This window comes from Spea bombifrons, chromosome 4 (genome assembly GCF_027358695.1).
Source record: "Spea bombifrons isolate aSpeBom1 chromosome 4, aSpeBom1.2.pri, whole genome shotgun sequence".
Classification (NCBI taxonomy): domain Eukaryota; kingdom Metazoa; phylum Chordata; class Amphibia; order Anura; family Pelobatidae; genus Spea; species Spea bombifrons.
Genome location: NC_071090.1, coordinates 62,951,472 through 62,972,685, shown reverse-complemented (window position 1 = coordinate 62,972,685; position 21,214 = coordinate 62,951,472).

The following is a 21,214-nucleotide window of genomic DNA, read 5'->3' as shown; positions in this document are numbered from 1 at the left end:
TTCAGTCATGAACATTTCGTACTACGGTGTTTCCATCCTTACCGTTAATGTCTATGGCATTTCCATCACGACCATTACCAGAGATGCCCTTTCCATCATTACCATCGCCGGTGATGAAGAGGAGGAGGAGGATAATACTGGATATGACCCCGCGCCTCCTGCCTTGGAAGAGGAAATAGAGACTCCCTGGGCCCATATGGTCAGTTCTTAGGTTCTTTTTAAATAATTTAATAATGATTTAATTTTATAAATTTTATTTCATATTTAGAATTCATGATAATTTTAAGAAAAATATGATTTACTTTCTTTCTACTCGCAGGCCAATAACCTCCCAACTCCTAACCCATTTGGCTTAAATGAGGAGGACTGTTACATCTTTATGCCAGATGACACAGAGGAGGAGGACGAGGAGGAGGACGAGGAGGAGGAAGAGTCGGTGGAGGACAATAACCTCCCGACTCCTAACCCATTTGGCTTTGAGGAGGAGGACTGTTACATCTTTATGCCAGATGACACAGAGGAGGAAGATGAGGAGGAGGACGAGGATGAGGAGGTAGATTCGGTGGAGAACAATAACCTCCCGACTCCTAACCCATTTGGCTTTGAGGAGGAGGACTGTTACATCTTTATGCCAGATGACACCGAGGAGGAGGACGAGGAGGAGGACGAGTCGGTGGAGGACAATAACCTCCCGACTCCTAACCCATTTGGCTTTGAGGAGGAGGACTGTTACATCTTTATGCCAGATGACACCGAGGAGGAGGAGGAAGAGGAGGAGGAAGAGTCGGTGGAGGACAATAACCTCCCGACTCCTAACCCATTTGGCTTTGAGGAGGAGGACTGTTACATCTTTATGCCAGATGACACCGAGGAGGAGGAGGAAGAGGAGGAGGAAGAGTCGGTGGAGGACAATAACCTCCCGACTCCTAACCCATTTGGCTTTGAGGAGGAGGACTGTTACATCTTTATGCCAGATGACACAGAGGAGGAAGACGAGGAGGAGGACGAGGATGAGGAGGTAGAATCGGTGGAGAACAATAACCTCCCGACTCCTAACCCATTTGGCTTTGAGGAGGAGGACTGTTACATCATAATGCCAGATGATACAGAGGAGGAGGACGAGGAGGAGGACGAGGAGGAGGAGGATGAGGAGTCGGTGGAGGACAATAACCTCCCGACTCCTAACACATTTGGCTTAAATGAGGAGGACTGTTACATCCTAATGCCACGTGATACAGAGGAGGAGGACGAGGAGGAGGACAAGTCGGAGGAGGACAATAACCTCCCGACTCCTAGCACATTTGGCTTTAATGAAGAGGACTGTTACATCCTAATGCCATATGACACCGAGGAGGAGGACGACGAAGAGGAGGAAGAGTCTGAGGAGGACAATAACCTCCCTACTCCTCACCCATTTGGCTTAAATGAGGACGTTTTCATCTTAATGCCAGATGACAAAGAGGAGGAGAAGGAGGAAGAGCCGGAGGAGGACAACAACCTCCCTACTCCTCACCCAGAATATGGGTTATATAATATAAGCATTATTTCTGATGATGATGCAGAGGAGGAGGATGATGAGAAAAAGGAGGAGGAAGAGTTGGAGAAGGACAAGAAAGAGGGAGAGGAGGAGGCGGAGAAGGAGAGGGAGGGTGAGGAGGAGGAAAAGGAGAAGAAGGAGAATGAGGAGGAGAAGGAGGATGAGGAAGAAGAGGAGGCTGGCAAACATGGGTGCTTTCCCTGCAAATGGAGACCCAAGATCAGATCAAGCCAAAAAACACCTGGCAGCCTGGGCAGACTCCTGTCATTATGGAAGAGGAGGATTATGAAGAAGGGCGTGCGTGTGGATGATTAAGTCATCGCATTTGTTGTTGTTTGTAGAATAAGTTAGAATAAGTTAGAATAAGTTAGAATAAGTTAGAATAAGTTAGCATGTTAAAAATAAAAATGTTGCGTTGCATTAAACACAAGATTCTGTCTTATATTATCTGTGAAGCTCAACAATAAACTCTCACCAGGTCCTTCCATCACCAGGACCAACCCTACAGAACTCTCTGCCTGCTCCGTCCAACCATTTACTAAAAAACCCTACTTTACAGCAAACATAGACACATGAAACCTGCCAGCAGATCACTCACTGTATTATCCTCTACAATGTCCGCTGTTAGGCTGTTCCACTCATCTACTACCCTGTCACTAAACTAAAATCTCTTTACTTTACATCTAAGCCTCTGGCCCTTTAGAATTACATTTTCTGATGACCTTAATGCTCAGGGCTAACAGTTCTGGCAATTAATGGCCAAAGACAGGTTCTAACTAGATAGCCGAATGCTTAGTAGGCAAAGAGACTCTTGTTTTCAAAGAAAGGGGGTCTTCCAATAACGAGTGCAGACGGGGGGCATTGCGGTAATTACCGGATTGATGCAGCAACAAGGTGATCTACTCCAGACGTAACCGTTCGCTAGCTCTTTAGCTTTAATAGAACCTTAAAAGTCTCATCATTAGCCGAATGAAAGGCAGTAGGGAGCCCTGTTGTATACAGCAAGGGGAGGGGGGGTTATTACTGTATACAGCGCTAGGGGTTATTACTGTATACAGCACTGGGGGGGTTATTATTATATACAGCGCTAGGGGTCATTACTGTATACAGCACTGGCGGGGTTATTACTGTACACAGCGCTAGGGGTCATTACGGTATACAGCACTGGGGGTTATTACTGTATACAGCGCTAGGGGTTATTACTGTATACAGCGCTAGGGGTTATTACTGTATACAGCGCTAGGGGTTATAACTGTATACAGCACTGGGGGTTATTACTGTATACAGCGCTAGGGGTTATTACTGTATACAGCACTGGCGGGGTTATTACTGTATACAGCACTGGCGGGGTTATTACTGTATACAGCGCTCTGGGGGTTTATCTTAAGGGTCTTTTAATTATCCAGGATGTGTGCTATTCATCAATTATTACAAAGTATATATATATATAAATAAATAAGATAAAGAACAATTGACCTGCTTTTGTCATATATTAATTCACCGTATTTCCCATGTTCTGTATGTTTTTTGGAAATTTCCACTAAACAACCATAGCTGGGGGGCACTGTAGGAACAATATATAGGGGGGCACATTAGATACCACAGTCAAAACTGGGGGGGGGATTAATAATTCCCACTATTAAATCATACCACTGAAAAAAACATAAATAAACATACATATACAGTATATATATATATATATATATATATATTCCGGTCCCTCTGATGTAACAAAATGAGTGTCCACTTATCTATCGGACCACTCAGATTACCAGCCGTGGCTAAAGGTTTGAATCTCACCTTCGCGGCAAACCAATCTTTTTCACTGGCATACCTCTACCCCTTCGGCTGTTCCATGTATCTACTACCATCCATAGGTTCACCGTATGGGTAAATACACAAATGTTTGTAAATATATATGGGGGGTAAATGTTCCAACCCACACCAGCCAAAGCATATAATAAAGAAAGCAATTACTTTTACTATCTCCTATATAAAACATCTTTATAAATTGTTCTGTTTAATACAGGCAATGAATGCAAATCGTTACTTTGTTATTAGTTATTCATTTCATATACAACCAAAAAATGTTTGCTCTTCCAAGTCCAATTAGTCTGATTCTATTATTAAAACATTCAGAAAATATCCTGCTGGTATCTAGTAACTAAGCCCTGCTCACAACACCAAGCTCCTACTATTATGTCATAGAATCTTTGTGATGTCATTGTTGATACCCATGTAAGCTCAAGTCAGACAAAGCTTTCCATCAGTAGAGCAGCAGGTGGTCAGGAGTGTTCTACAGATCTAGCTTTGGTACCATTGCTCTTAGCGTGTTCTTCAGGAGATTAACCATGGATGAGAGATACGATGAGGTATGAATAGTTTGGGCCAGATTTCATTTCTACACAAAGATTATTTCTATGACGATATCAAAATGTGAAGAAAAAGATGTTTTATGTTTTTACTATTTGCAGGCGAACTATTTCACAACACCTCCCCAGTTTGGTGTTAATGAGGAAGGCCTTTCTGTCCTTACCATCACTGAAGGTGGCATTTTCATCACCACCTATATGGACGATGGCCTTTCAGTCATGAACATTTCGTACTACGGTGTTTCCATCCTTACCGTTAATGTCTATGGCATTTCCATCACGACCATTACCAGAGATGCCCTTTCCATCATTACCATCGCCGGTGATGAAGAGGAGGAGGAGGATAATACTGGATATGACCCCGCGCCTCCTGCCTTGGAAGAGGAAATAGAGACTCCCTGGGCCCATATGGTCAGTTCTTAGGTTCTTTTTAAATAATTTAATAATGATTTAATTTTATAAATTTTATTTCATATTTAGAATTCATGATAATTTTAAGAAAAATATGATTTACTTTCTTTCTACTCGCAGGCCAATAACCTCCCAACTCCTAACCCATTTGGCTTAAATGAGGAGGACTGTTACATCTTTATGCCAGATGACACAGAGGAGGAGGACGAGGAGGAGGACGAGGAGGAGGAAGAGTCGGTGGAGGACAATAACCTCCCGACTCCTAACCCATTTGGCTTTGAGGAGGAGGACTGTTACATCTTTATGCCAGATGACACAGAGGAGGAAGATGAGGAGGAGGACGAGGATGAGGAGGTAGATTCGGTGGAGAACAATAACCTCCCGACTCCTAACCCATTTGGCTTTGAGGAGGAGGACTGTTACATCTTTATGCCAGATGACACCGAGGAGGAGGACGAGGAGGAGGACGAGTCGGTGGAGGACAATAACCTCCCGACTCCTAACCCATTTGGCTTTGAGGAGGAGGACTGTTACATCTTTATGCCAGATGACACCGAGGAGGAGGAGGAAGAGGAGGAGGAAGAGTCGGTGGAGGACAATAACCTCCCGACTCCTAACCCATTTGGCTTTGAGGAGGAGGACTGTTACATCTTTATGCCAGATGACACCGAGGAGGAGGAGGAAGAGGAGGAGGAAGAGTCGGTGGAGGACAATAACCTCCCGACTCCTAACCCATTTGGCTTTGAGGAGGAGGACTGTTACATCTTTATGCCAGATGACACAGAGGAGGAAGACGAGGAGGAGGACGAGGATGAGGAGGTAGAATCGGTGGAGAACAATAACCTCCCGACTCCTAACCCATTTGGCTTTGAGGAGGAGGACTGTTACATCATAATGCCAGATGATACAGAGGAGGAGGACGAGGAGGAGGACGAGGAGGAGGAGGATGAGGAGTCGGTGGAGGACAATAACCTCCCGACTCCTAACACATTTGGCTTAAATGAGGAGGACTGTTACATCCTAATGCCACGTGATACAGAGGAGGAGGACGAGGAGGAGGACAAGTCGGAGGAGGACAATAACCTCCCGACTCCTAGCACATTTGGCTTTAATGAAGAGGACTGTTACATCCTAATGCCATATGACACCGAGGAGGAGGACGACGAAGAGGAGGAAGAGTCTGAGGAGGACAATAACCTCCCTACTCCTCACCCATTTGGCTTAAATGAGGACGTTTTCATCTTAATGCCAGATGACAAAGAGGAGGAGAAGGAGGAAGAGCCGGAGGAGGACAACAACCTCCCTACTCCTCACCCAGAATATGGGTTATATAATATAAGCATTATTTCTGATGATGATGCAGAGGAGGAGGATGATGAGAAAAAGGAGGAGGAAGAGTTGGAGAAGGACAAGAAAGAGGGAGAGGAGGAGGCGGAGAAGGAGAGGGAGGGTGAGGAGGAGGAAAAGGAGAAGAAGGAGAATGAGGAGGAGAAGGAGGATGAGGAAGAAGAGGAGGCTGGCAAACATGGGTGCTTTCCCTGCAAATGGAGACCCAAGATCAGATCAAGCCAAAAAACACCTGGCAGCCTGGGCAGACTCCTGTCATTATGGAAGAGGAGGATTATGAAGAAGGGCGTGCGTGTGGATGATTAAGTCATCGCATTTGTTGTTGTTTGTAGAATAAGTTAGAATAAGTTAGAATAAGTTAGAATAAGTTAGAATAAGTTAGCATGTTAAAAATAAAAATGTTGCGTTGCATTAAACACAAGATTCTGTCTTATATTATCTGTGAAGCTCAACAATAAACTCTCACCAGGTCCTTCCATCACCAGGACCAACCCTACAGAACTCTCTGCCTGCTCCGTCCAACCATTTACTAAAAAACCCTACTTTACAGCAAACATAGACACATGAAACCTGCCAGCAGATCACTCACTGTATTATCCTCTACAATGTCCGCTGTTAGGCTGTTCCACTCATCTACTACCCTGTCACTAAACTAAAATCTCTTTACTTTACATCTAAGCCTCTGGCCCTTTAGAATTACATTTTCTGATGACCTTAATGCTCAGGGCTAACAGTTCTGGCAATTAATGGCCAAAGACAGGTTCTAACTAGATAGCCGAATGCTTAGTAGGCAAAGAGACTCTTGTTTTCAAAGAAAGGGGGTCTTCCAATAACGAGTGCAGACGGGGGGCATTGCGGTAATTACCGGATTGATGCAGCAACAAGGTGATCTACTCCAGACGTAACCGTTCGCTAGCTCTTTAGCTTTAATAGAACCTTAAAAGTCTCATCATTAGCCGAATGAAAGGCAGTAGGGAGCCCTGTTGTATACAGCAAGGGGAGGGGGGGTTATTACTGTATACAGCGCTAGGGGTTATTACTGTATACAGCACTGGGGGGGTTATTATTATATACAGCGCTAGGGGTCATTACTGTATACAGCACTGGCGGGGTTATTACTGTACACAGCGCTAGGGGTCATTACGGTATACAGCACTGGGGGTTATTACTGTATACAGCGCTAGGGGTTATTACTGTATACAGCGCTAGGGGTTATTACTGTATACAGCGCTAGGGGTTATAACTGTATACAGCACTGGGGGTTATTACTGTATACAGCGCTAGGGGTTATTACTGTATACAGCACTGGCGGGGTTATTACTGTATACAGCACTGGCGGGGTTATTACTGTATACAGCGCTCTGGGGGTTTATCTTAAGGGTCTTTTAATTATCCAGGATGTGTGCTATTCATCAATTATTACAAAGTATATATATATATAAATAAATAAGATAAAGAACAATTGACCTGCTTTTGTCATATATTAATTCACCGTATTTCCCATGTTCTGTATGTTTTTTGGAAATTTCCACTAAACAACCATAGCTGGGGGGCACTGTAGGAACAATATATAGGGGGGCACATTAGATACCACAGTCAAAACTGGGGGGGGGATTAATAATTCCCACTATTAAATCATACCACTGAAAAAAACATAAATAAACATACATATACAGTATATATATATATATATATATATATTCCGGTCCCTCTGATGTAACAAAATGAGTGTCCACTTATCTATCGGACCACTCAGATTACCAGCCGTGGCTAAAGGTTTGAATCTCACCTTCGCGGCAAACCAATCTTTTTCACTGGCATACCTCTACCCCTTCGGCTGTTCCATGTATCTACTACCATCCATAGGTTCACCGTATGGGTAAATACACAAATGTTTGTAAATATATATGGGGGGTAAATGTTCCAACCCACACCAGCCAAAGCATATAATAAAGAAAGCAATTACTTTTACTATCTCCTATATAAAACATCTTTATAAATTGTTCTGTTTAATACAGGCAATGAATGCAAATCGTTACTTTGTTATTAGTTATTCATTTCATATACAACCAAAAAATGTTTGCTCTTCCAAGTCCAATTAGTCTGATTCTATTATTAAAACATTCAGAAAATATCCTGCTGGTATCTAGTAACTAAGCCCTGCTCACAACACCAAGCTCCTACTATTATGTCATAGAATCTTTGTGATGTCATTGTTGATACCCATGTAAGCTCAAGTCAGACAAAGCTTTCCATCAGTAGAGCAGCAGGTGGTCAGGAGTGTTCTACAGATCTAGCTTTGGTACCATTGCTCTTAGCGTGTTCTTCAGGAGATTAACCATGGATGAGAGATACGATGAGGTATGAATAGTTTGGGCCAGATTTCATTTCTACACAAAGATTATTTCTATGACGATATCAAAATGTGAAGAAAAAGATGTTTTATGTTTTTACTATTTGCAGGCGAACTATTTCACAACACCTCCCCAGTTTGGTGTTAATGAGGAAGGCCTTTCTGTCCTTACCATCACTGAAGGTGGCATTTTCATCACCACCTATATGGACGATGGCCTTTCAGTCATGAACATTTCGTACTACGGTGTTTCCATCCTTACCGTTAATGTCTATGGCATTTCCATCACGACCATTACCAGAGATGCCCTTTCCATCATTACCATCGCCGGTGATGAAGAGGAGGAGGAGGATAATACTGGATATGACCCCGCGCCTCCTGCCTTGGAAGAGGAAATAGAGACTCCCTGGGCCCATATGGTCAGTTCTTAGGTTCTTTTTAAATAATTTAATAATGATTTAATTTTATAAATTTTATTTCATATTTAGAATTCATGATAATTTTAAGAAAAATATGATTTACTTTCTTTCTACTCGCAGGCCAATAACCTCCCAACTCCTAACCCATTTGGCTTAAATGAGGAGGACTGTTACATCTTTATGCCAGATGACACAGAGGAGGAGGACGAGGAGGAGGACGAGGAGGAGGAAGAGTCGGTGGAGGACAATAACCTCCCGACTCCTAACCCATTTGGCTTTGAGGAGGAGGACTGTTACATCTTTATGCCAGATGACACAGAGGAGGAAGATGAGGAGGAGGACGAGGATGAGGAGGTAGATTCGGTGGAGAACAATAACCTCCCGACTCCTAACCCATTTGGCTTTGAGGAGGAGGACTGTTACATCTTTATGCCAGATGACACCGAGGAGGAGGACGAGGAGGAGGACGAGTCGGTGGAGGACAATAACCTCCCGACTCCTAACCCATTTGGCTTTGAGGAGGAGGACTGTTACATCTTTATGCCAGATGACACCGAGGAGGAGGAGGAAGAGGAGGAGGAAGAGTCGGTGGAGGACAATAACCTCCCGACTCCTAACCCATTTGGCTTTGAGGAGGAGGACTGTTACATCTTTATGCCAGATGACACCGAGGAGGAGGAGGAAGAGGAGGAGGAAGAGTCGGTGGAGGACAATAACCTCCCGACTCCTAACCCATTTGGCTTTGAGGAGGAGGACTGTTACATCTTTATGCCAGATGACACAGAGGAGGAAGACGAGGAGGAGGACGAGGATGAGGAGGTAGAATCGGTGGAGAACAATAACCTCCCGACTCCTAACCCATTTGGCTTTGAGGAGGAGGACTGTTACATCATAATGCCAGATGATACAGAGGAGGAGGACGAGGAGGAGGACGAGGAGGAGGAGGATGAGGAGTCGGTGGAGGACAATAACCTCCCGACTCCTAACACATTTGGCTTAAATGAGGAGGACTGTTACATCCTAATGCCACGTGATACAGAGGAGGAGGACGAGGAGGAGGACAAGTCGGAGGAGGACAATAACCTCCCGACTCCTAGCACATTTGGCTTTAATGAAGAGGACTGTTACATCCTAATGCCATATGACACCGAGGAGGAGGACGACGAAGAGGAGGAAGAGTCTGAGGAGGACAATAACCTCCCTACTCCTCACCCATTTGGCTTAAATGAGGACGTTTTCATCTTAATGCCAGATGACAAAGAGGAGGAGAAGGAGGAAGAGCCGGAGGAGGACAACAACCTCCCTACTCCTCACCCAGAATATGGGTTATATAATATAAGCATTATTTCTGATGATGATGCAGAGGAGGAGGATGATGAGAAAAAGGAGGAGGAAGAGTTGGAGAAGGACAAGAAAGAGGGAGAGGAGGAGGCGGAGAAGGAGAGGGAGGGTGAGGAGGAGGAAAAGGAGAAGAAGGAGAATGAGGAGGAGAAGGAGGATGAGGAAGAAGAGGAGGCTGGCAAACATGGGTGCTTTCCCTGCAAATGGAGACCCAAGATCAGATCAAGCCAAAAAACACCTGGCCGCCTGGGCAGACTCCTGTCATTATGGAAGAGGAGGATTATGAAGAAGGGCGTGCGTGTGGATGATTAAGTCATCGCATTTGTTGTTGTTTGTAGAATAAGTTAGAATAAGTTAGAATAAGTTAGAATAAGTTAGAATAAGTTAGAATAAGTTAGCATGTTAAAAATAAAAATGTTGCGTTGCATTAAACACAAGATTCTGTCTTATATTATCTGTGAAGCTCAACAATAAACTCTCACCAGGTCCTTCCATCACCAGGACCAACCCTACAGAACTCTCTGCCTGCTCCGTCCAACCATTTACTAAAAAACCCTACTTTACAGCAAACATAGACACATGAAACCTGCCAGCAGATCACTCACTGTATTATCCTCTACAATGTCCGCTGTTAGGCTGTTCCACTCATCTACTACCCTGTCACTAAACTAAAATCTCTTTACTTTACATCTAAGCCTCTGGCCCTTTAGAATTACATTTTCTGATGACCTTAATGCTCAGGGCTAACAGTTCTGGCAATTAATGGCCAAAGACAGGTTCTAACTAGATAGCCGAATGCTTAGTAGGCAAAGAGACTCTTGTTTTCAAAGAAAGGGGGTCTTCCAATAACGAGTGCAGACGGGGGGCATTGCGGTAATTACCGGATTGATGCAGCAACAAGGTGATCTACTCCAGACGTAACCGTTCGCTAGCTCTTTAGCTTTAATAGAACCTTAAAAGTCTCATCATTAGCCGAATGAAAGGCAGTAGGGAGCCCTGTTGTATACAGCAAGGGGAGGGGGGGTTATTACTGTATACAGCGCTAGGGGTTATTACTGTATACAGCACTGGGGGGGTTATTATTATATACAGCGCTAGGGGTCATTACTGTATACAGCACTGGCGGGGTTATTACTGTACACAGCGCTAGGGGTCATTACGGTATACAGCACTGGGGGTTATTACTGTATACAGCGCTAGGGGTTATTACTGTATACAGCGCTAGGGGTTATTACTGTATACAGCGCTAGGGGTTATAACTGTATACAGCACTGGGGGTTATTACTGTATACAGCGCTAGGGGTTATTACTGTATACAGCACTGGCGGGGTTATTACTGTATACAGCACTGGCGGGGTTATTACTGTATACAGCGCTCTGGGGGTTTATCTTAAGGGTCTTTTAATTATCCAGGATGTGTGCTATTCATCAATTATTACAAAGTATATATATATATAAATAAATAAGATAAAGAACAATTGACCTGCTTTTGTCATATATTAATTCACCGTATTTCCCATGTTCTGTATGTTTTTTGGAAATTTCCACTAAACAACCATAGCTGGGGGGCACTGTAGGAACAATATATAGGGGGGCACATTAGATACCACAGTCAAAACTGGGGGGGGGATTAATAATTCCCACTATTAAATCATACCACTGAAAAAAACATAAATAAACATACATATACAGTATATATATATATATATATATATATATATATATATTCCGGTCCCTCTGATGTAACAAAATGAGTGTCCACTTATCTATCGGACCACTCAGATTACCAGCCGTGGCTAAAGGTTTGAATCTCACCTTCGCGGCAAACCAATCTTTTTCACTGGCATACCTCTACCCCTTCGGCTGTTCCATGTATCTACTACCATCCATAGGTTCACCGTATGGGTGAATACACAAATGTTTGTAAATATATATGGGGGGTAAATGTTCCAACCCACACCAGCCAAAGCATATAATAAAGAAAGCAATTACTTTTACTATCTCCTATATAAAACATCTTTATAAATTGTTCTGTTTAATACAGGCAATGAATGCAAATCGTTACTTTGTTATTAGTTATTCATTTCATATACAACCAAAAAATGTTTGCTCTTCCAAGTCCAATTAGTCTGATTCTATTATTAAAACATTCAGAAAATATCCTGCTGGTATCTAGTAACTAAGCCCTGCTCACAACACCAAGCTCCTACTATTATGTCATAGAATCTTTGTGATGTCATTGTTGATACCCATGTAAGCTCAAGTCAGACAAAGCTTTCCATCAGTAGAGCAGCAGGTGGTCAGGAGTGTTCTACAGATCTAGCTTTGGTACCATTGCTCTTAGCGTGTTCTTCAGGAGATTAACCATGGATGAGAGATACGATGAGGTATGAATAGTTTGGGCCAGATTTCATTTCTACACAAAGATTATTTCTATGACGATATCAAAATGTGAAGAAAAAGATGTTTTATGTTTTTACTATTTGCAGGCGAACTATTTCACAACACCTCCCCAGTTTGGTGTTAATGAGGAAGGCCTTTCTGTCCTTACCATCACTGAAGGTGGCATTTTCATCACCACCTATATGGACGATGGCCTTTCAGTCATGAACATTTCGTACTACGGTGTTTCCATCCTTACCGTTAATGTCTATGGCATTTCCATCACGACCATTACCAGAGATGCCCTTTCCATCATTACCATCGCCGGTGATGAAGAGGAGGAGGAGGATAATACTGGATATGACCCCGCGCCTCCTGCCTTGGAAGAGGAAATAGAGACTCCCTGGGCCCATATGGTCAGTTCTTAGGTTCTTTTTAAATAATTTAATAATGATTTAATTTTATAAATTTTATTTCATATTTAGAATTCATGATAATTTTAAGAAAAATATGATTTACTTTCTTTCTACTCGCAGGCCAATAACCTCCCAACTCCTAACCCATTTGGCTTAAATGAGGAGGACTGTTACATCTTTATGCCAGATGACACAGAGGAGGAGGACGAGGAGGAGGACGAGGAGGAGGAAGAGTCGGTGGAGGACAATAACCTCCCGACTCCTAACCCATTTGGCTTTGAGGAGGAGGACTGTTACATCTTTATGCCAGATGACACAGAGGAGGAAGATGAGGAGGAGGACGAGGATGAGGAGGTAGATTCGGTGGAGAACAATAACCTCCCGACTCCTAACCCATTTGGCTTTGAGGAGGAGGACTGTTACATCTTTATGCCAGATGACACCGAGGAGGAGGACGAGGAGGAGGACGAGTCGGTGGAGGACAATAACCTCCCGACTCCTAACCCATTTGGCTTTGAGGAGGAGGACTGTTACATCTTTATGCCAGATGACACCGAGGAGGAGGAGGAAGAGGAGGAGGAAGAGTCGGTGGAGGACAATAACCTCCCGACTCCTAACCCATTTGGCTTTGAGGAGGAGGACTGTTACATCTTTATGCCAGATGACACCGAGGAGGAGGAGGAAGAGGAGGAGGAAGAGTCGGTGGAGGACAATAACCTCCCGACTCCTAACCCATTTGGCTTTGAGGAGGAGGACTGTTACATCTTTATGCCAGATGACACAGAGGAGGAAGACGAGGAGGAGGACGAGGATGAGGAGGTAGAATCGGTGGAGAACAATAACCTCCCGACTCCTAACCCATTTGGCTTTGAGGAGGAGGACTGTTACATCATAATGCCAGATGATACAGAGGAGGAGGACGAGGAGGAGGACGAGGAGGAGGAGGATGAGGAGTCGGTGGAGGACAATAACCTCCCGACTCCTAACACATTTGGCTTAAATGAGGAGGACTGTTACATCCTAATGCCACGTGATACAGAGGAGGAGGACGAGGAGGAGGACAAGTCGGAGGAGGACAATAACCTCCCGACTCCTAGCACATTTGGCTTTAATGAAGAGGACTGTTACATCCTAATGCCATATGACACCGAGGAGGAGGACGACGAAGAGGAGGAAGAGTCTGAGGAGGACAATAACCTCCCTACTCCTCACCCATTTGGCTTAAATGAGGACGTTTTCATCTTAATGCCAGATGACAAAGAGGAGGAGAAGGAGGAAGAGCCGGAGGAGGACAACAACCTCCCTACTCCTCACCCAGAATATGGGTTATATAATATAAGCATTATTTCTGATGATGATGCAGAGGAGGAGGATGATGAGAAAAAGGAGGAGGAAGAGTTGGAGAAGGACAAGAAAGAGGGAGAGGAGGAGGCGGAGAAGGAGAGGGAGGGTGAGGAGGAGGAAAAGGAGAAGAAGGAGAATGAGGAGGAGAAGGAGGATGAGGAAGAAGAGGAGGCTGGCAAACATGGGTGCTTTCCCTGCAAATGGAGACCCAAGATCAGATCAAGCCAAAAAACACCTGGCCGCCTGGGCAGACTCCTGTCATTATGGAAGAGGAGGATTATGAAGAAGGGCGTGCGTGTGGATGATTAAGTCATCGCATTTGTTGTTGTTTGTAGAATAAGTTAGAATAAGTTAGAATAAGTTAGAATAAGTTAGAATAAGTTAGAATAAGTTAGCATGTTAAAAATAAAAATGTTGCGTTGCATTAAACACAAGATTCTGTCTTATATTATCTGTGAAGCTCAACAATAAACTCTCACCAGGTCCTTCCATCACCAGGACCAACCCTACAGAACTCTCTGCCTGCTCCGTCCAACCATTTACTAAAAAACCCTACTTTACAGCAAACATAGACACATGAAACCTGCCAGCAGATCACTCACTGTATTATCCTCTACAATGTCCGCTGTTAGGCTGTTCCACTCATCTACTACCCTGTCACTAAACTAAAATCTCTTTACTTTACATCTAAGCCTCTGGCCCTTTAGAATTACATTTTCTGATGACCTTAATGCTCAGGGCTAACAGTTCTGGCAATTAATGGCCAAAGACAGGTTCTAACTAGATAGCCGAATGCTTAGTAGGCAAAGAGACTCTTGTTTTCAAAGAAAGGGGGTCTTCCAATAACGAGTGCAGACGGGGGGCATTGCGGTAATTACCGGATTGATGCAGCAACAAGGTGATCTACTCCAGACGTAACCGTTCGCTAGCTCTTTAGCTTTAATAGAACCTTAAAAGTCTCATCATTAGCCGAATGAAAGGCAGTAGGGAGCCCTGTTGTATACAGCAAGGGGAGGGGGGGTTATTACTGTATACAGCGCTAGGGGTTATTACTGTATACAGCACTGGGGGGGTTATTATTATATACAGCGCTAGGGGTCATTACTGTATACAGCACTGGCGGGGTTATTACTGTACACAGCGCTAGGGGTCATTACGGTATACAGCACTGGGGGTTATTACTGTATACAGCGCTAGGGGTTATTACTGTATAAAGCGCTAGGGGTTATTACTGTATACAGCGCTAGGGGTTATAACTGTATACAGCACTGGGGGTTATTACTGTATACAGCGCTAGGGGTTATTACTGTATACAGCACTGGCGGGGTTATTACTGTATACAGCACTTGGGGGGTATTACTGTATACAGCGCTCTGGGGGTTTATCTTAAGGGTCTTTTAATTATCCAGGATGTGTGCTATTCATCAATTATTACAAAGTATATATATATATAAATAAATAAGATAAAGAACAATTGACCTGCTTTTGTCATATAGTAATTCACCGTATTTCCCATGTTCTGTATGTTTTTTGGAAATTTCCACTAAACAACCATAGCTGGGGGGCACTGTAGGAACAATATATAGGGGGGCACATTAGATACCACAGTCAAAACTGGGGGGGGGGGATTAATAATTCCCACTATTAAATCATACCACTGAAAAAAACATAAATAAACATACATATACAGTATATATATATATATATATATATATATATATATATATATATATATATATATATTCCGGTCCCTCTGATGTAACAAAATGAGTGTCCACTTATCTATCGGACCACTCAGATTACCAGCCGTGGCTAAAGGTTTGAATCTCACCTTCGCGGCAAACCAATCTTTTTCACTGGCATACCTCTACCCCTTCGGCTGTTCCATGTATCTACTACCATCCATAGGTTCACCGTATGGGTAAATACACAAATGTTTGTAAATATATATGGGGGGTAAATGTTCCAACCCACACCAGCCAAAGCATATAATAAAGAAAGCAATTACTTTTACTATCTCCTATATAAAACATCTTTATAAATTGTTCTGTTTAATACAGGCAATGAATGCAAATCGTTACTTTGTTATTAGTTATTCATTTCATATACAACCAAAAAATGTTTGCTCTTCCAAGTCCAATTAGTCTGATTCTATTATTAAAACATTCAGAAAATATCCTGCTGGTATCTAGTAACTAAGCCCTGCTCACAACACCAAGCTCCTACTATTATGTCATAGAATCTTTGTGATGTCATTGTTGATACCCATGTAAGCTCAAGTCAGACAAAGCTTTCCATCAGTAGAGCAGCAGGTGGTCAGGAGTGTTCTACAGATCTAGCTTTGGTACCATTGCTCTTAGCGTGTTCTTCAGGAGATTAACCATGGATGAGAGATACGATGAGGTATGAATAGTTTGGGCCAGATTTCATTTCTACACAAAGATTATTTCTATGACGATATCAAAATGTGAAGAAAAATATGTTTTATGTTTTTACTATTTGCAGGCGAACTATTTCACAACACCTCCCCAGTTTGGTGTTAATGAGGAAGGCCTTTCTGTCCTTACCATCACTGAAGGTGGCATTTTCATCACCACCTATATGGACGATGGCCTTTCAGTCATGAACATTTCGTACTACGGTGTTTCCATCCTTACCGTTAATGTCTATGGCATTTCCATCACGACCATTACCAGAGATGCCCTTTCCATCATTACCATCGCCGGTGATGAAGAGGAGGAGGAGGATAATACTGGATATGACCCCGCGCCTCCTGCCTTGGAAGAGGAAATAGAGACTCCCTGGGCCCATATGGTCAGTTCTTAGGTTCTTTTTAAATAATTTAATAATGATTTAATTTTATAAATTTTATTTCATATTTAGAATTCATGATAATTTTAAGAAAAATATGATTTACTTTCTTTCTACTCGCAGGCCAATAACCTCCCAACTCCTAACCCATTTGGCTTAAATGAGGAGGACTGTTACATCTTTATGCCAGATGACACAGAGGAGGAGGACGAGGAGGAGGACGAGGAGGAGGAAGAGTCGGTGGAGGACAATAACCTCCCGACTCCTAACCCATTTGGCTTTGAGGAGGAGGACTGTTACATCTTTATGCCAGATGACACAGAGGAGGAAGATGAGGAGGAGGACGAGGATGAGGAGGTAGATTCGGTGGAGAACAATAACCTCCCGACTCCTAACCCATTTGGCTTTGAGGAGGAGGACTGTTACATCTTTATGCCAGATGACACCGAGGAGGAGGACGAGGAGGAGGACGAGTCGGTGGAGGACAATAACCTCCCGACTCCTAACCCATTTGGCTTTGAGGAGGAGGACTGTTACATCTTTATGCCAGATGACACCGAGGAGGAGGAGGAAGAGGAGGAGGAAGAGTCGGTGGAGGACAATAACCTCCCGACTCCTAACCCATTTGGCTTTGAGGAGGAGGACTGTTACTTCTTTATGCCAGATGACACCGAGGAGGAGGAGGAAGAGGAGGAGGAAGAGTCGGTGGAGGACAATAACCTCCCGACTCCTAACCCATTTGGCTTTGAGGAGGAGGACTGTTACATCTTTATGCCAGATGACACAGAGGAGGAAGACGAGGAGGAGGACGAGGATGAGGAGGTAGAATCGGTGGAGAACAATAACCTCCCGACTCCTAACCCATTTGGCTTTGAGGAGGAGGACTGTTACATCATAATGCCAGATGATACAGAGGAGGAGGACGAGGAGGAGGACGAGGAGGAGGAGGATGAGGAGTCGGTGGAGGACAATAACCTCCCGACTCCTAACACATTTGGCTTAAATGAGGAGGACTGTTACATCCTAATGCCACGTGATACAGAGGAGGAGGACGAGGAGGAGGACAAGTCGGAGGAGGACAATAACCTCCCGACTCCTAGCACATTTGGCTTTAATGAAGAGGACTGTTACATCCTAATGCCATATGACACCGAGGAGGAGGACGACGAAGAGGAGGAAGAGTCTGAGGAGGACAATAACCTCCCTACTCCTCACCCATTTGGCTTAAATGAGGACGTTTTCATCTTAATGCCAGATGACAAAGAGGAGGAGAAGGAGGAAGAGCCGGAGGAGGACAACAACCTCCCTACTCCTCACCCAGAATATGGGTTATATAATATAAGCATTATTTCTGATGATGATGCAGAGGAGGAGGATGATGAGAAAAAGGAGGAGGAAGAGTTGGAGAAGGACAAGAAAGAGGGAGAGGAGGAGGCGGAGAAGGAGAGGGAGGGTGAGGAGGAGGAGGAAAAGGAGAAGAAGGAGAATGAGGAGGAGAAGGAGGATGAGGAAGAAGAGGAGGCTGGCAAACATGGGTGCTTTCCCTGCAAATGGAGACCCAAGATCAGATCAAGCCAAAAAACACCTGGCCGCCTGGGCAGACTCCTGTCATTATGGAAGAGGAGGATTATGAAGAAGGGCGTGCGTGTGGATGATTAAGTCATCGCATTTGTTGTTGTTTGTAGAATAAGTTAGAATAAGTTAGAATAAGTTAGAATAAGTTAGAATAAGTTAGAATAAGTTAGCATGTTAAAAATAAAAATGTTGCGTTGCATTAAACACAAGATTCTGTCTTATATTATCTGTGAAGCTCAACAATAAACTCTCACCAGGTCCTTCCATCACCAGGACCAACCCTACAGAACTCTCTGCCTGCTCCGTCCAACCATTTACTAAAAAACCCTACTTTACAGCAAACATAGACACATGAAACCTGCCAGCAGATCACTCACTGTATTATCCTCTACAATGTCCGCTGTTAGGCTGTTCCACTCATCTACTACCCTGTCACTAAACTAAAATCTCTTTACTTTACATCTAAGCCTCTGGCCCTTTAGAATTACATTTTCTGATGACCTTAATGCTCAGGGCTAACAGTTCTGGCAATTAATGGCCAAAGACAGGTTCTAACTAGATAGCCGGATGCTTAGTAGGCAAAGAGACTCTTGTTTTCAAAGAAAGGGGGTCTTCCAATAACGAGTGCAGACGGGGGGCATTGCGGTAATTACCGGATTGATGCAGCAACAAGGTGATCTACTCCAGACGTAACCGTTCGCTAGCTCTTTAGCTTTAATAGAACCTTAAAAGTCTCATCATTAGCCGAATGAAAGGCAGTAGGGAGCCCTGTTGTATACAGCAAGGGGAGGGGGGGTTATTACTGTATACAGCGCTAGGGGTTATTACTGTATACAGCACTGGGGGGGTTATTATTATATACAGCGCTAGGGGTCATTACTGTATACAGCACTGGCGGGGTTATTACTGTACACAGCGCTAGGGGTCATTACGGTATACAGCACTGGGGGTTATTACTGTATACAGCGCTAGGGGTTATTACTGTATACAGCGCTAGGGGTTATTACTGTATACAGCGCTAGGGGTTATAACTGTATACAGCACTGGGGGTTATTACTGTATACAGCGCTAGGGGTTATTACTGTATACAGCACTGGCGGGGTTATTACTGTATACAGCACTTGGGGGGTATTACTGTATACAGCGCTCTGGGGGTTTATCTTAAGGGTCTTTTAATTATCCAGGATGTGTGCTATTCATCAATTATTACAAAGTATATATATATATATAAATAAATAAGATAAAGAACAATTGACCTGCTTTTGTCATATATTAATTCACCGTATTTCCCATGTTCTGTATGTTTTTTGGAAATTTCCACTAAACAACCATAGCTGGGGGGCACTGTAGGAACAATATATAGGGGGGCACATTAGATACCACAGTCAAAACTGGGGGGGGGATTAATAATTCCCACTATTAAATCATACCACTGAAAAAAACATAAATAAACATACATATACAGTATATATATATATATATATATATATATATATATATATATATATATATTCCGGTCCCTCTGATGTAACAAAATGAGTGTCCACTTATCTATCGGACCACTCAGATTACCAGCCGTGGCTAAAGGTTTGAATCTCACCTTCGCGGCAAACCAATCTTTTTCACTGGCATACCTCTACCCCTTCGGCTGTTCCATGTATCTACTACCATCCATAGGTTCACCGTATGGGTAAATACACAAATGTTTGTAAATATATATGGGGGGTAAATGTTCCAACCCACACCAGCCAAAGCATATAATAAAGAAAGCAATTACTTTTACTATCTCCTATATAAAACATCTTTATAAATTGTTCTGTTTAATACAGGCAATGAATGCAAATCGTTACTTTGTTATTAGTTATTCATTTCATATACAACCAAAAAATGTTTGCTCTTCCAAGTCCAATTAGTCTGATTCTATTATTAAAACATTCAGAAAATATCCTGCTGGTATCTAGTAACTAAGCCCTGCTCACAACACCAAGCTCCTACTATTATGTCATAGAATCTTTGTGATGTCATTGTTGATACCCATGTAAGCTCAAGTCAGACAAAGCTTTCCATCAGTAGAGCAGCAGGTGGTCAGGAGTGTTCTACAGATCTAGCTTTGGTACCATTGCTCTTAGCGTGTTCTTCAGGAGATTAACCATGGATGAGAGATACGATGAGGTATGAATAGTTTGGGCCAGATTTCATTTCTACACAAAGATTATTTCTATGACGATATCAAAATGTGAAGAAAAAGATGTTTTATGTTTTTACTATTTGCAGGCGAACTATTTCACAACACCTCCCCAGTTTGGTGTTAATGAGGAAGGCCTTTCTGTCCTTACCATCACTGAAGGTGGCATTTTCATCACCACCTATATGGACGATGGCCTTTCAGTCATGAACATTTCGTACTACGGTGTTTCCATCCTTACCGTTAATGTCTATGGCATTTCCATCACGACCATTACCAGAGATGCCCTTTCCATCATTACCATCGCCGGTGATGAAGAGGAGGAGGAGGATAATACTGGATATGACCCCGCGCCTCCTGCCTTGGAAGAGGAAATAGAGACTCCCTGGGCCCATATGGTCAGTTCTTAGGTTCTTTTTAAATAATTTAATAATGATTTAATTTTATAAATTTTATTTCATATTTAGAATTCATGATAATTTTAAGAAAAATATGATTTACTTTCTTTCTACTCGCAGGCCAATAACCTCCCAACTCCTAACCCATTTGGCTTAAATGAGGAGGACTGTTACATCTTTATGCCAGATGACACAGAGGAGGAGGACGAGGAGGAGGACGAGGAGGAGGAAGAGTCGGTGGAGGACAATAACCTCCCGACTCCTAACCCATTTGGCTTTGAGGAGGAGGACTGTTACATCTTTATGCCAGATGACACAGAGGA